At 38.4% G+C, this 13,113-nt stretch overlaps 1 protein-coding gene across 1 annotated transcript in view; it reads right to left on the reverse strand.

Annotated features, from left to right (window-relative positions):
• The window catches only part of HNRNPC (heterogeneous nuclear ribonucleoprotein C), a 56,600-nt gene extending 50,138 nt beyond the window's left edge, over nucleotides 1–6,462 (reverse strand). Inside the window, exons 1-3 of the mRNA XM_030318646.1 lie at nucleotides 6,317–6,462; nucleotides 5,646–5,691; nucleotides 1,770–1,795 (exon numbers count right to left, since the gene is read on the reverse strand). The gene's annotated coding sequence lies outside the window, so the exon portion shown is untranslated. The remainder of the gene's footprint in view (nucleotides 1–1,769; nucleotides 1,796–5,645; nucleotides 5,692–6,316) is intronic.
• Between the last annotated feature and the right edge of the window lie 6,651 nt (nucleotides 6,463–13,113).

Below are 13,113 nucleotides of genomic sequence, written 5' to 3' on the forward strand. Positions count from 1 at the left end.
TCTTTTAGTACAAGCAAGGGATGTATGTTAATGACCCTAGTACCACACAGCATTCAATAATGCCTTTAAAAACCATTTTACTTTTTAACCTCAGTTCAAAATCTACTAGAGCAACTCTAAAGTGAGTTATCAAAATATTCCACTGTTGTCAGTAAAATACTAGACGATGCTAAATTTCTTAAGTCTTTAGGTTCTCATTCCTTCCTAGTACTCTTGGGAACACACCAGATTCCCCAACATTTAGCTGGGTCCCAAGTTATCACTGAAAGAGGTCAGCCCCAGATCTTTCCTAATTTGGATACAGGTTAGATTTCACTTTCTGAGATTAAAAAGCCTAGCTATCCTTTTTTAAAAAAACTCCCAGTGAGACAGCATTTATCATTACAGGATGTTTCTTACAGCTTGATTCACGTTAAATTTTATTAAGAATAAACAGAATACAGGGGCGCCTGGGTGGCGCAGTCGGTTAAGCGTCCGACTTCAGCCAGGTCACGATCTCGCGGTCCGTGAGTTCGAGCCCCGCGTCGGGCTCTGGGCTGATGGCTCAGAGCCTGGAGCCTGTTTCCGATTCTGTGTCTCCCTCTCTCTATGCCCCTCCCCTGTTCATGCTCTGTCTCTCTCTGTCCCAAAAATAAATAAACGTTGAAAAAAAAAATTTTTTTTAAAATTAAAAAAAAAAAAGAATAAACAGAATACAATCCACAACCCAAGGAAGATTACTCCGAATGACACTAATTTGCAATAATCTAAGGAAAAAAAAAACACGTAGTATGTCCATGTCTTGTTGCTAATAAAAACAAGCCATTTTCATTCTAAAGTATATGTAACCTTCAGCTGCTCTTTCCAATTACCAAAATTTCTCAGTCAGCCCAATTACAAACTCATAATTCCATCATAGTTTACAAAAAACTGAGATGGCATCCCTTGGGAAACATCTGAGATACACAAAAATCTCAACCTAAGCATTTCCAGAAGCTACCACCTACACCGTATCAACTAGACTTAAAGGGGTGTATTTCCTAGTCTTTGCAATGAAACCAAGTGGACCTCACACCTCTTACCATCACCCAGGAAGGGTGTGCATCTGTTCCGAAGGCCCCCCTGGCTCCAGGTCATCCTGGCTGCTGCTGTTCCAGGCTGGGCATCCATGTTGCTGCAGCTTGTGGTTTGTGAGGGGTAGTAGTGTACAGGAAAAGCAGGATGGGATTTCAAGGGAAACAGGAGGAAGATGGCTTTCTGGGAAAATGCCATCACCATTATAGGTGTTAAGTAGTACCACACACATTTTATTGCAGCACAGTTTAAAAATTTAACAAATGAAAGATTAAAAATAAAAAAACAAAAATAAAAAATTAAAAATACAGACGTCCAGAGATGCTCTAAAACAGTTAAGTTAAAGATCAGGAAAAATAAGGTCACAGACTTAACAGCCAGTAAAATTCTTTCGAGCGTGGGGAAGGGGATGAGGGCAAGGGTGGGGTTGGGAGAGAAAAGGTTTATGTGATCAATCCACTTAAAAATGCTAATGCCTTCACTTTCTCTCCCAAGATGTAAAACTCCAAAGTCAATCAGGAGGCCGGAGAAATTCTTATGAACATTCAGAAAAACTCGATTTTAATCCGGTTAAAAATCATCAGTGTCATCATCATCATCATCATCACCATCATAAGTATAATAATAATAAATAATAATAGTAACTAGTAACAACAATAAAAAGGAAATCAGCGGAAAGTCAGGAAAAATGTAAAAAAAAAATTGGAATAACTTACTGTAGCTGAAGATCAAAAAAATCTCACTGTAAAAAAACAAAAATAAAAATAGCCCAGATTAGAAAAACGGGAGGTGCAAAAATGTCAAGTCAGTAAAGTTCATTTCTTTTCTTTCTCCAAAAGCAGTTTCCACAAAAACCGCAAGGGTAAAGTTCTCAGTAGCAGACAAGCAAAGCCCTTTCCACATCATCAATCAATCTTAAAAATACACGAGGAAGTAGAGAGGTCAGTTTATGAGAGGCTAAAAGGCTCCTCCTCCTCTAACCCAACTGCTGCAGAAAAAATAGAAATAGAAATTTTAAAAATTACATCTTAAATCCAAGGCCCGTTTTTGGAAACAATTAAAAAAAAAACACCTGTAAATTTGCCGTAGTGCACACCAAGTTGCATCATTATGTTTAAAATGTCTTTATAAAATCAGTTTTGGAATGGGAATGTGTGTGTTCTGGAAGGGTGGGGAAGGGAGGTTAAAAATCAAAGCTGAGCTCCAGTGAGTAGGGATGGGGTTCGCCTTGCTGCCCTGTGAAAGGAGAAGGGACAGATTGAGTCAGAGTTCCTCAGAAATGTTGTGCCCTAAACCCCCAAGACAGAAACATCTGTCCACTGCATCTAAAACATTTTGGTAAAGCATAACATTACACTGGGATGGGAAAGCCTCTACAGAACCATCCCCTCCTCCAGTGACTGTCTTCACAATTCTTCAATTATCAGTAGGTGACTAAAATTTACTAAATATATGCCTATATTCCCAAAAGGGTCTAAAAAAACAAAAATCTACAACTGAATGTTCATCTTGAACATCAGCAGTTTGGGCAAAGAAATTATAGAAAAACCAGGCCAAAAGAGATGAAGAAGTGAGCATAAGTCAAATATCAAGATTATGAAGGGGGAATGGTCTACTATGAAGATACATACTAGAGATGACATCTATTCTCAAAACTAGTAAATGATCGAACTACAAGACCTGGTAGATTCTACAAAAAGGGGAAAGATGTTTTAAATAAGAAGCACATCATAAAAATAAATAAGGAGCTCATCATTCCACTCAGTGACAACAGAAAAACCACAAATGAAGGACAAGATTATTAGAGTTACTGAATATTTAATGTCGTAAAATAGGTGAAAAATAAATTGTGGCCCTCGAGGAATTTGTTTCTGTGGTCCCACTGTTTATAAGCCAGTATACATAGCTAATTCCAAGATATGAAATCCAAGAATCTGATACATAACACCCACTGAAACATACATGACCCGATTGGCTGTTTCATCAGGTAAGATTTGAAATTAGATTGTAGATCTTCCGACCAAAGAAGGAACTGGTTGCCCTCACATTTCAGTATTCAGCCAAATGTCAGTAAACTAAAACATCTTATGCTGAGCTTTTAAAGTGTTCCTTACATCAATTATGTGTCAATGACTACAGCAACAGAACAGATACTAAACCTCTAAAATTTTAACTTTTTCAAAGCAGACTAGTTGAGGCATGACAAGGAAATTACTTTTATACTTGGACTGATGTGTTAAATTGTACAAACTACAGGGGTGTGTGGCTGGCGCAGTCAGAGGAGCATGTGACTCTCGATCTCAGGCCTGTGGGTTGAAAACACCACATTGGGTGTAGAGATTAAAAATACAATCTTTTAAAAAAAATTACACAAACTATGAAAACAGAAGTTAATATGAAAAGCATTCACAATTCTGAAAGTCTTCCAAAATGTTATGTTAAATAGATGAGCTATCAACACATAAAAAAATAAATAACTTTAGTGCCTGATTATACCTAGAGAATACTTTGTCCAACCTCTGGGAGGTTTGGATCCCTTCTTCTAAAGGACTATTCTCAAAGTGAGGGCTGCGAACCAGCACCAAGTGGCACTTATTAGAAATGCAAATTCTCAGGGCCCACACCAGACTTAATTAGAAACTCTGGTGGTGGAGAGCCTTGAAAACTATTTCAACTGTTCTTCCCCTCGCTAATTCTAATGTCAGTTCACATTTAAGAACCACTATGAGAGCTTAACGGGTACCCCTTTAGGTATGAGCACTATAAAATAAATCTAAGATCATAACCTATCATAGTAATTGCACCAAGAGAATTAAAAAACTGTATAGTAATCCTTTCCCCCTTAACACACCCCAACTTTCTATTATCTAAGAAAATACATGCAGTTATACTACATCTAATAACTAATAGTACTAGCAGTTCTCACCAATTCTCTAACGTATCTAATATGTACAAAATCATCATCTTCCCTGATCCCTATGAGTATACTTATTAAGCATGAGTAATGCACTCCAGATTAACAAAACTCTTTCAAGACAAAAAAAATGTTAGTAAGGTAGAAAACAATTACTAATACACAAAAACTGCTTTTAATAAAACCTTCTGTACACTTTTCAGCCTCCGTACAACAAATTACGAGAGTAGAAATCAGACATGAAAATAGGTAAGATGTCTAAGCCCCCTTGTTAAGTATAAAACTGAAAGCCATAAGGTTTAAATGATTTGCTAACGCAATAAAGAGGGTGGGGGAGATAGGGAATAAAGTCTAGTTCTCTTAACTATGTCACTCCCCAGTTAACACATTAGACAATAACCACTTAATGTAATCTTTAATATTACAATAATGAACTATTTTGGATTTATACTTTTGTTCTTACAGCAGTCCCATTCAAAACAAAGTCGCATGCTATATTAAACCCAGTGAAGACCTCATCACAAATAACAAGGAATGTTTAAATTCTCTACAGAAGGAAACAGCAACCACCACCAAGCATTCCCCTGCTACGGGCATGGGAAACACCAGAAGGTCAGGAGACCTGCAACTTACTCACCCTTCTTAAACCCTTCCTCTTTAGCCATATGAAAATGCTACTAAATCCTACGAATCTAAAAACACCTCTAAAATTGTTTCAGACATGAATTCTGGGGTCAAATCTTTCCAGGTGGATACTAAAGTAATTGCTTCCTTGGTACATGCTGATCCTAAGAAACCCCATATTTCTAACACCTCAAGGCAAGAAAAGAGCCCTTCAATTAATTTCACTTCTTACCAATAACTGCTATTAAATATTAATTCTTCACATTTCTCTATTTGTCAACGACTTAACCAATCACTACACCCTTATCTCATTTCTAACAGTTCTGCAGTTATAAACTTTAGTTTTAAGCCCATTTAATATACGTTTACATTTTTAATGGGCAATGCTTTTAATCCCTATTACAGTATCTACAGAGTGAGGGAATTAACAAATGCATCATTATTCCTGGTAAAAGTACTTTTACCTTCTGTTTCCTGAAGGATGAATTTACCCTGCAGTACTGGTTTAAATTTTGCTTAGTAAGTTTTTGTAACACATCATAAAAAATAAAATCAACTAAATCTTCCCCTTCCCACAGTATTAAGACAAAGTGGTTTCTTGGATAAGTGAATGTGATACCTAGAAACCTATGTAATTTTTATAAATTTCGTGAACATTTTTAGTAAATTTCAGGACCTAAAAAGTAGGCACTATAATAGTTTCTTAATAAAAGATTTAGATATTTGGGAAAAATTATTGCCAGAATATCCTGAAAATCAAATTTTAAGTTTATTTTAGAATGTTAAATTAATAACAGCTGCAATTCTCGTAACTAATATTTTCCCCAAGTGCAGTTTGGAAATTTCCAGTTACCGCTAGTGGTTGCTGTAATTAGTTTCTTGTAAAGATTCAAATATAGTACTTTTAATACCTACTATTCTAATAGCTAGGTAAAGCCACTTGACTAACCAACCTAGTGGTCAAATTCCTTAGTTCCGCTACTGATTTAGTATGACCCTAGTAACCGACACTCTAGAGCCTCAGTTTCTGTCTGAGAAAGATAGTAGTACCTACCTCAAGCAAAGTTCCACTAACTTATATATTTCAAGTGATTTGTAACCTGCAGATAAAAAGTAAGCCAGCTTTAATTATTACTGTTAATATGCAAACGATCACAATTTTTAAAAAAATAGAATTGAAAATAACTACTTCGAGGTCCGCCATTGCTCAGAGAGGTGTAAAAAAGTAATCGGCAAAACGTTAAATCTATTGTTGTATTTACTACTCATACCCTGCGGCACGCTCCAGAATTTAAAGGTTTGCGGTACAAGATTTACTCGGTAACCCTTACCCATCCCCCGCCCAATTTTTAAATTTAACAGGAGGCATCGACACTACAGGAACTTCCACTGCAGTAAGAAGCATCTCGATCTTCCCTTTCATATCTCTCCTGGAGTCCTCATGGTCGTAGAAAATGAAAGGAAGCAGCCGTTAACACAGAAAGAGCGAAAAAGAAAAAGGACATTTCCCCTGCCGATCGTGGCCCAGAGGACATCAGGTTAAATCTACGCAAGGGCTGAGGCCTATAAAACTCTGTCCTGCATAAAACCTAATGGCCCAACGCAAATTGAATAAATGGGGGCCTAGTTACTCTACCGAGGGTAGGGTTCCCTCGTCTTCTCCCACACCCCTTCGCGCTCCGGGAGGAACCCAGCGCCTGCCCTGCTTCCGCCCCCTCCACTTACCAGGAGGGGGGAGGGAGAAGGGATTCGATTCTGAATCTCCTACTCCCGAGTTCTACGTGGAGAAGCCAACTGCTGCTCGAGGTCGACAACGCGGCCGCAACCGCTCAGTCTTCGTCTCTTCACAAAATGGCCCCCGAGTCTCCTCTGCCGCCGAGGCGAAGGCCTAGCCCCCGCCCCGCTCCCGAAAATCCTGCTATTGGCTGCGACTTTTCTCGCTCCCGCTTCTAATTAGACAGTTCTACTGCTCTTCACAACGCTGCCCAATCACAACCAGTAGTGGGTTAGACTATTCGGGAGAATTTCCACATGCGTGGGAGAAACTAGTTTGTAAATGGCTACTTTTCCTGTCATTTATCACCTGAGAAGTGCTTATTGGTCACTGTACCTGACGAAGCGCTGGGTGGAAACTCGTCTTTGTATCGCGCACCGCTTCACATCCGGGTATCCGGGAGGTCTGATTGGCGGCCGCATTCTCCTATCTCTGCTCCTTAGATCTCCAAGTAGAAGGCCCGCCCAGATCTCGGAATTCCCGCGGCGTGGGGGCGGGGAAGGATTGAGGGATTTTTTTAGATAGCAGGCTGGAAGGAACTGCCCTAGCCTCGGGTCAAGGAAAAAGGTGACGCACCTACTGAATCCTCCACCGAATGTGGGTAAAGAGAGGACTTTTCTTAGAGAGGAAAGGGAGCAGTGAGGACCAGCCTGCCGAAAACAAACCAGCCCTGCAGTTTTTCCAACCCAAGTCCCTTCTCAGTTCTAGACCCGAATGTCAGCCCTTTCCTGGACAGCTCCACTTGTCAGCCTGTCAAGCCTTGCTTCAGACAACCCATATCTCAGCCAAACCAACTAACTTCCTTATTCCTTTCCACTACAAAAAGTAAAGAAGTCCAAAGTGCTGGCCTGGAATACTAGGCCTACCCTCTGGCCTCAAGTCATCCTGCTGATACCCTAGTGCCAACCAAATTGGCTTATCCCTCCATCTCCCCTCATCATCCAAATCTGGTCCCTCAAATCCCCTCATCCTGAAATGGCCTACCACCTACTCCCTGGGGTTACCGCCTGCCAGTCCCTCTGGTTGTATTATAGCAGCCATGAACGCAATCAAAATAGCTCCAGCTCTACTAAGAATGGGGGAGATTTCTTTACACAGTTAAGGAAAGGAGGATGCAGAACACCTGATAATGTGATTTCATCTGTATCCATCTTAAGGGGTAAATGTATAAGTGAATGCAGTTTTATGCATTAGTTTTGAATTAATTCTGAATTGCAGAGAGATTCACAATGAAGCTAGCTGTTAACCTGTCAAATGACAAAACAATTTATTAACTAGCTTGATGTCTTTCCTTCAAGAGAAAACAATCCACGGATTGGGAGAATACGGTGCCTCACAAGCAATGTCTACCCGGGACGTTTGGGCAACAGCGACTTTTACCTAGCATTAGAAGAGGCAACTCAGAAACAGGATTGGGGTTGCATTTCTGACCTTATTTACAAAGGTCAAGGAAAAAGAAACAAGTTTAGAGGCCAGAGCTGGCTTGACGTTTGGGGATTGGCTAACAGGGTATATAGCGTTTCCGGTCAAGCAGAATTTATAGGGTACACCTGGAAGGAGGGACGCCATCTTGGATCTAGAAATTTATTTCAACATGCCCTTGGGGAGCAAACTTTATCTTTTTCAGTGGTATGCCTTGTTATACTGCTTGAATTTTTTGGCTACATGCTTTTAAGCAAATTTGGAAACAATCTAAGCATGTAAAAAAACATACTGAATTATTAACATAGTTCTCTTCCTGGTGGGAGAATTACAGGCACTTTTTGTTTTATTTGTTGGGTTGTTTGTTTGTTTGTTTTACTTGTTCTTTTCTGTATTTTCCAAATTGTCAACTTTAAACAAGTAACCAGAGGAAAACATCCTACAAGTGCTTGAAGCCTCAGCTCAAGCTGAGGTTGCATTTGAAACTCTCTCATAGTGCTGTGGTTAATTTTACAGTCTTGTCCTGGATGGTAAGTTGTTTTGTTTTGTTTTTCTTAATTTTTATTATTGAAGTATAATTGACAATGTATTCATTTCAGGTGCACAACCTAGAGATTTGACAGTGCCATACATTATGCTGTGCTCACCACCCACAATAAGTATAGTTACCAAACAATGTTTTTCCATTATGGTAGCCTGTATTCACTATGCTGTACTTTTCAAATCTCTGGCTTATTTCTTTTATAACTGGAAGTTTGTATCTCTTAATCCCATTCACCTGTTTCACCTATCCTACCTACTCCCTCCCCTCTGGCAATCACCAGTTCTCTGTATTTATCAGTCTCTTTCTATTTTTTATTTTTTAGATTCCACACATAAGTGCAATCCTATGATATTTGCCTTCTCTGTCTGATGTATTTCCCTTAGCATAATACTCTCTAGGCCCAGCCATGTTGTCGCAAATGACAAGATCTCATTCTTTTTAATGTCTTATAAATATTCCATTGTGTGTGTATATGCATACATATACCTTTATCCATTCATCTCTTGAAGAACACTTAGGTTACTTCCATATCTTGGCCATTGTAAATAATGCTGCAATACACATAGGGGTGCATAGATCTTTTCCAATTAGTGTTTTTGTTTTCTCTGGATAAATACCCAGTAGTGAAATCACAAAAGTTTAATTTTTGAGAGAGAGAGAGAGAAAGAGAGAGAGAACACGCGCACAAGTGGGTGAGGGGCAGAGAGAGAAAATCCCAAGCAGGTTCTTTACTGTCAGCACAAAGCAGAGTGCTACACAAGGCAAGGCTCAATCCCAGAATCCTTGAGATCTTGACCTGCCTTGAACAGGCACCCCAGGGGGTTTTCTTTTCTTCATATCCTCACCAACACTTACTTCTTGTCCTTTTGAAACTAGCCATTCTGACAAGTATGAAATGATATCTCATTGTGGTTTTGATTTGCATTTCTCTGATTAGTGTGTTGGACATCTATTCATGTCCGTTGGCCATCTGTATGTCTTCTTTGGAAAAATGTATATTTAGGTCCTCTGCCCAATTTTAACTGGATTTTTTTTTTTTTTTAGTGTTGAGCTAAGTTCTTTTTTTTTTTTTTTTTTCTTAATTAAATAGACTCCATGGCCACCATGGGGCTTGAACTCCAGACCATGAGATCAAGAGTCACATGTTCTATTGACTGAGCCAGCCAGGTACCCCTATAAGTTGTTTCTATATTTCAGATGTTAACTCCTTATTGGATATATATTGCACAAATATCTCCTCCCATTCAATAAGTTACCTCTTTTGCTGATGGTTTCCTTTGCTGTGCAAAAGTTTTTTATTTTGGTGTATAAATAGTTTACTTTTGCTTTTGTTTCCTTTGTCTGAGGAGACATTATCCATAAATATGTTGCTAAGGCCAGTGTCCAAGAGATTACTGCTTGTATTTTCTTTTAGGAGTTTTATGGTTTCAGGTCTCATGTTTAGGTCTTTAATCCATTTTTATTTTATTTTTGTGTATGGTATAAGGAAATGGCCCAGTTTCATTCTTTGGCACACTGCTGTCCAGTTTTCCCAGTACCACTTATTAAAGAGATGGTCTTTTTCCCATTGTATATTCTTGCCTCCTTTGTCATAGACTAATCAACCATATACGTGTGGGATCATTGTGGAATTTTCTATTCTGTTCCGTTGATCTGTGTGTCTGTTTTTATGCCAGTACTATACTGTTGCAATTGCTATAGCTTTGTACTATATCTTGAAATCTGGGATAGTGATATGTCTAGTTTTGTTCTTTCTCAAGATTGCTTTGACTAGTTGGGTTTTTTTGTGGTTCCATACAAATTTTAGGATTATTTGTTCTAGGTCTATGAAAAATACTATTAGTATTTTGATAAGGATTGCATTATATCTATAGTTTGCTTTGGCTAGTTTGGACATTTTAATAATGGTAATTCTTCCAATCCATGATCAGGGCATATCTTTCCACTTGTTTATGTCTTCAATTTCTTTCATCAATGTCTTACAGTTTTCAGAGTATAGGTCTTTCACCTCCTTGTGTAAGTTCATTCCTAGGTCTTTTATTCTTTTTGGTGCAATTGTAAATGGGATTGTTTTCTTAATTTCCTTTCTGCTAGTTCATTGTTAGTGTATAGAAATGCGACAGATTTCTGTATTTTTAATGTAGTATCCTGCAGCATCGCTGAATTTATTTGTTCTAACAGCTTTTTTGGTGGAGTCTTTAGGGTTTTCTCTATGTAGTATCATGTCATCTGCAAATAGGGACAGTTTTATTTCTTCCTTACAAATTTGGGTGCCTTTTAGCTCTTGTCTGATTGTCACAGCTAGGACTCCAGTATAATGTTGAATAAAAGTGGTGAGAATTGATATTCTTTAATTTTTTTTTAACATTTATTTATTTTTGAGACAGAGAGCATGAACAGGGGAGGGTTGGAGAGAGAGGGAGACACAGAATCTGAAACAGGCTCCAGGCTCTGAGCTGTCAGCACAGAGCCCGATGCGGGGCTCAAACCCACGGACTGCGAGATCATGACCTGAGCCAAAGTCGGACACTTAACCGACTGAGCCACCCAGGTGCCCTGAGAATTGATATTCTTGTCTTGTTCCTAATCTTAGAGGAAAAGCTTTCAATTTTTCAGCATCAAATATGATGTTAGCTCTGGTTTTGTCATATATGTCCTTTATGATGTTAGCTATGGTTTCGTCATATATGTCCTTTATTATATTTAGGTATGCTCCCTCTAAATCCATTTTGTTGAGAATTTTTTGTCATGAATGGATGTTGAATTTTGTCAAATGCTTTTTCTGCATCTACTGAGATGATCATATGGTTTTAATCCTTCATGTTGTTATAGTGATGTATCACGTTGATTGATTTGTGGATGTTGCACCATCCTTGTGCCCACAGTCCTACTTGATTGTGGTGAATGATTTTTTTTAATGTATGGTTGAATTTGGATTGCTAATATTTTGTGGATGATTTTTGCATCTATGTTCATCAGGGATATTGGCCTGTATTTTTTTTTTTTTCTTTTGTGGTGTCTTTCTCTGGTTTTGGTCTCAGGTTAATGCTGGCTTGAGTTTGGAAGTTTTCCTTGCTCTTCTATTTTTTTTTTTTTTTTTTTTGGAATAGCTTGGGAAAAATAGGTATTAACTCTTCTTTAAACATTTTGTAGAATTCACCTGTGAAGCCCCCGGGTCAGGGACATTTGGTTTTGAGGAGGGTTTTGTTTTGTTTATTTTTTGTGAGAGAGAGCACGGGAGGAGGGGAAAGAAAGAGGGGGGGGGGGAGAGAGAGAGAGAGAGAGAAAGAGAGAAAATATGAGAGAGAATCCCAAGCAGGCTCCACGCTGTCAGCACAGAGCCCAATGTGGGACTCAAACTCACAAGCCATGAGATCATGCCTGAGCTGAAATTGAGTCAGATACTTAACTGAGCCACCCAGGGGCCTCTGGGGAGGTTTTTGAATACTGACTCAATTTCATTACTAGTAATCAGTCTGCCCAGATTTCCTATTTTTTCCTGATTCAGTTTTGCAAAATTATATATTTTAAGGAATTTATCTGTTTCTTCTAGGTTGTACAATTTTTTGCATATAAGTTTTTGTAGTATTCACTGTAATCCTTGGTTGTTCTTTGATGTTGGTTGTTGCTTCTTCCTTTCATTTCTGATTTTATTTGAGTTCTTTTTTTTTTTCTTGAAAAAAAAAGTTTTCTTTTTTTCCTGGCTGTTTGAAAAGATAAACAAAATTGATAAAGAACCAGCTTTTGGTTTCATTGCTTTTTTTTTTTTCAGTCTCTATTTCATTTCCACCTTGATCTTTACTATTTCCTTCCTTTTATTAACTTTGGGCTTTGTTTTTGGATGGTAAGTTTTTTTTTTGATAGCAGAGTTTCATATTACTCTCTGTATTCCCCTGGCTTACTGCATATTACAGGATCTTACACAAAGTGTATTTGAAATTTGTATTAGTCAGTAATTTTATCAGGAGAAATTGTTATTTTCCCAGGACGTACAGGTAGACTGTCTTTTCTTCATTATATATTTTATATAGCATTTACTCAGAGGGACCCAGAGGCTGTGAGGCTTCCTTGGTCTGCAATGCATGTAACTATTGATTTAAGTAAATAAAAATAGTCACTGTTTAAAAAGCAACAACAGTCCCCGATGGAATCACCTGTGCTATGCCCACACTACCAAAGTGAAACTTAATACTTTACCTAATTGCAGTTTGATTCTCTTCCAGAAGTGTAATCTTAACCAGTCCCTCTGAAATTCCTGATCAGCACCAGTGAGGTAATCTGCCTGATAGACCCTTTTGTCCTCCATAGGAAGGTGACCTTGTCTGAAATAATCCTTCCCCCCCCTCCCCCATTTACGTCTTCCTTATCTCACCCGCTCTCTGCCTTTGAAAACCTTTCCTTCCTATAATTCTTTGGAGCTCCTTTCTATTTGCTAGATATGGTGCTGCCTGATTCATGAGTCATTGAATGAAGTCAATTAGATCTTCAAATTTACTCAATTGAATTTTGTTTTTTTCACAACACTAACATGTTTTATTACTCATTGTTCTCATAGAATAAATACACCCCTAAAATGTTAACAAAACCTACTTATTTTCATTTTACCAGAAATCTGTTTTAGTGCATTATCTTTATCACGACCTACTTATTAACCACTGTATATGATGCAAGAGAAGTACTTAAGAGACCATTTATGTTTTCAAGGAGTTCATCCCTTTGCTAGGTGGGGTAGAGTTAGAAAATACAAGAAGAGGGGCGCCTGGGTGGCGCAGTCGGTTAAGC

Source organism: Lynx canadensis, chromosome B3 (genome assembly GCF_007474595.2).
Source record: "Lynx canadensis isolate LIC74 chromosome B3, mLynCan4.pri.v2, whole genome shotgun sequence".
Lineage (NCBI taxonomy): Eukaryota > Metazoa > Chordata > Mammalia > Carnivora > Felidae > Lynx > Lynx canadensis.